A 4,567-nucleotide genomic window follows, 5' to 3' on the forward strand; every position below is an offset into this window, starting at 1 on the left:
ATGTTTTCGTGTTCAGTACCACTGCGCGGAGCCTTGGGCAGGTGTCTTCTACTATAGCCTCGAGCCGACCAAAGCTTTGTGAGTGGATTTTCATAGACTGAATGTGTAAAAAGCCCGTCGAGTGTGTGTGTGTGTGTGTGTGTGTTACATCCTCGTAACATAGCTGTCTGGTCAAAGAGGCCGATAAAATAAGTACTAAACTTTCAAAAAAAAAAAAGATAAATACTGGGGTCGATTCATTCAACTAAAACTTCTCCAAGGAGGTACCCCAGTCCGCAGTCTAACGAGTGAAATAAGTGAAAGACAAAAAATAAATAGATAACAATCATAAAAGTTTAAAGTGAAGAAAAGACTGCGTGCTGTCAGAGTCGTTAACACGCTGGACGAACTGCGTGGCAGTATTTCGTTCGCTTTCATGTTCCGAGTTCAAATTCCGTCGTGGTTGACTTTACTTTTCATCCTTTAGGAGTCGATAAAATAAGTACCAGTCGAGCACTGGGGTTAATGTAATTGACTACCCTCCTCACCCAAATTTCAGGCTTTGTGTCTATAATAGAAAGGATTATTATTAGTAGTAGTAGTAGTAGCAGGAGGAGAAGGCGGAGGGAAGAGGAGGGGAAGGTGAAGGAAGAAATAGAAAAGCAGCAATAGATAGAGGAGAAAATAGAGGAAGTGGATTATTTGTTGTGATTGTATAAGAGTTGGTGTAATATCAGTTGTAGTCGATGAAAGAGTGAGGAGAAGAGTAAATCCACATGAGGTGGTGTTACCAAGCAATCAACAACGAGTATGGGATTTGTGTGTATTTTTGTTGATATTTTTTTTTTAAGGTTTTTGCAAAATTCAAGCCGATCACTCACAAAGTGATAAGGTTTCTTTGTTTGAATGAAAAATGTTCTGGGGATTTGCGCATATGTGAATACGAACTAATGTGTGCATAATAAATGAGCATATGGGTGGATTTATTTGTACTCATGCAAAGGATGAGCATGTCTCATAAGTGTGTAACATTAGCTTTTATGTGTGTATATGCGCATATGCACATATGCGATGGTATCTTTGTGTTAAAATTCATAAACTCAAATGGAGAGTCTCCTATATTCACCAGCGTCCCATCCGGGGTGGGGGTGGATATATATGCTTCAGAGTTCAAGAAACCGGGTTCATGAGACTATGGCTCAGGAAGGACCTTTGATTCGTTTTGATGTATGCTATGTCACCTTATGTTATGTTATGTTATGCTATGTTATGTTACGTAGCGTGCAATCCAGTGCATCCTGCAGCATGGTTGGGTCATTAGAGACAAAAGTGGTAACACCACCAAGCCGACATAGTGAAAAGGGAGATTCTTGAACACCTTGCGAAAAACAGAATCTGAGAGGGAATGAATGAACTCAAAACATCAACGGCCTTGAAATTTGCCATTACTTTTACTGTGTGTTAAGTTTTGAGGTGAGGTGTTTTGTCTGTCATGAATTTCTGTCATATCACGAAAGAAGTTACTGCATTATTCTTATTTTCGTGCTCCATGCTTCTTATACTTTCTAGGATATTATTACTTGTGTTTTTTGCATAAGTGAAAATGTTGATTCTCCTCGTTAATGTTACACAATTTCCATTTTCTTCGGACATCATTTGATTGCTGCTTTAAATACTTAATCCCAAAATGTACAAAGCTGAGCTATTTTAAATCCCAGTACTTCAGCGTTTTTATGAAGCAGATTGAATAACTTTCATATGCCATTTCATAAATATTTTGTATGTCTGATTCGTATCAAAAGAAGGTTTATTTTTTTTGATAACTTCTGCTCTTACATTATTGACGTTGGTTTCATATCTCTCATCGTCCGTACATTGTAATTATTCTGGCTTATATGTGGAAACTTTATTTATCTGTTTGAATATTGCTACGTCTCTGGTACACAAGTTTTCTTTTTCATGATTATTTGACCAGACTACTTGAGAGAACGAAAATTGTTTAGAATATTATTCTCTATAGCATGGCGAATACCATTTGATTAAAATAACTTCATTAAATTTCCAGTTACATTTATTATTGGCTAAAAACAGGAATCAACTGCGAATATATATTTACATTTTTAAACAAAAAATTTATACAAAAAGGTAAGAGCCTCACATTTTATTCCTTTTTTATAGGTACACTTTATCACACACACACAGCTTTCTTTTTGTTTCTTTCTCTCCCTTTAGCTATCTATCTGTCTGTCTGTCTGTCTGTCTGTTTGCTTGCATGTATGTGTATGTATATACATGCATATATGTGTGTGTGCATACACATTTATATATATGTGTGCGTGTGTATATATATATATATATATATATATGTTTATTCATACATACACATTAAAACTATGTTTGTCTCTTTCTATAAATAAAATGATATATATTTGTGAAACAAACAAAACCTGCTTTGGAAACTGTATATATTTTGACGCTATCGAATATCTGCTAAAACACCGAAGCAGTATTCGCTAACATTGCATGGATATAAAATGTATGCTAAAATTACATATGTCATTACCATCCGATGAGAATACCTAAGCATGACTAGCTAAAATTACATCAGCTAACTATGAAGCTCAATAAATCATGAACTATTAATCTATAGAGAATTATAAATTCAATCCACGATAAGCAAAAACAGTAGGATAACATTTAACAATAGGTTTATTTACATTCTCCACCGGTCGATAAATCAATGTGACAAGCTAGAGCGACCATAATAGATTGTGCATACGATATCAGGCTTCGATTTTGACACCAAGAAAACGATACATACGTAAAATGACGAATACTATAAATAAAATCAAAAGAGTGAATGTCACTTAGACGAAGATTTACTATAATGCAAGCCAAGTTCTTAACTGGTATAGAAAGGATGAATGGGAAACTGGGGCCGCAACTTTGAACTCAGGCCATTAAAAGCTTGCTTCAATGTGTTCGGTTTGGGGTTTAAGTTAGACATGATCTGGACCAATCTTTTGTCGAAACATATCTAAGTTATCTAATAAGAAATTACTATAATGTGACACAGAGGCGACTCCAGGTCATCAACGTCACTCAGGCTGATCACAGATTTTGCATAAGATACATACCTGCTTTAAGAATTTCACGTTTTTTCGCTTTATTTATAGCCCCAAATGGCTTCATATATATATATATATATAGAACTGTCTTTCTCCATTTCTAAGTTTAGGGTAAAAATAAAGCAACCCTGCAAAACACAACTGATCTTTACACACAGACGCAGAGCAATCAAATAACGACAACAGAGTGCACAACAAACATCAGCGATTTGACAGTCGCCTGCACTCTTGACAAGAGATACTAGTTAGTCTTTTACATACCAGGCTCGTTCGTATTAGCTCGAGTTGCTGGATAATTTTTCGTTCCTTTAAGAATATTGTAGAACGGAAACTTTTCGTAGATTTTATAGATTGGAATTTAAATCCTAATCTCTATAGAAATTTATTGTTTCAAGAAAACATTGAATTTGAATTACTTTTAATTTTTACGATTGTAGATAACAATTCGGGAGTGACTTCTGAGCCCGAGTCAGGCACGTGTGAACGATGTCGAGAGAACGTCTGCTACGAATGATATTTTTTGACCCCAGTCACCTCTAAGACGACCGCCAAACGCTGAACGAAAATAAATGAACTGTGACTAGGCTCAATAAAAGGAACCTGTGTTATTGGCTGCAATTACATATCTGAAGTTAGTGTTGGCAGAAATTAAATCAGCTTGCTAATACACGTTCACTTTATTAGATTTATACTTGGACTAAGCCGGAACAGCCCGAGTGCTGGAGTCGCCAATGATGTGACATAAGCTTTTTCATGAAATCTACTGTTAAACGTTGTCATATGTTATCTCTCTGGCCTCAGCAGACAAAATGGAAAAGGTGTTGTCCCGAAAGATCGTGAAGGAAATCCGCTGAAACAACCACTCTGACTCACGGAGCTCACACTTGCGAACAATTATTTCTGCCTCGATAGTGGTGAGCAGGAATATGGTCCGGGGGCCAAGAATGCCGGAGGTCTCCACTCCACAAGCCCATCCATAAACGTGTCGGAGAGCGACCGATATTTAGACAGCTTGGCCTAGACGCTGCAGGCTTCCCTTCCCAGCTCGAGCCAGCGAGACTAGAACGACGAGACGGCAAAAGGAAGGACGGTATGACAGTTTTCCCGTTCCGTGGTGGCATGTCCCTCATCTGGACTGTTACATGCTGTGACACCTTCTCCATCAGCAACTTAGGGCGGTTAGCCACCTGCCCCGGCTCCGCTGTCCATTAAAAGCTGAGTGAATATTGCAGGATATTTTGTCCAACACTATAACAGTTTTGCTAACCCAACACACTGAATTTGAAAAATTTATTAAATGTGTTAAGGTTTTTATATTATATGAACTCTACATTTATTTTGTTAAGCCTTTATTTTATATTTAGATTTCAAAAATAATTTTAATACACCATTTCGTAGGAGGCGTCGTAAATTCGCAACTTCAATATTGTTTTTTGTTAATATAAGCGGCTTATCTACAA

The sequence above is a fragment of the Octopus bimaculoides genome, chromosome 1 (assembly GCF_001194135.2).
Source record: "Octopus bimaculoides isolate UCB-OBI-ISO-001 chromosome 1, ASM119413v2, whole genome shotgun sequence".
NCBI lineage: Eukaryota > Metazoa > Mollusca > Cephalopoda > Octopoda > Octopodidae > Octopus > Octopus bimaculoides.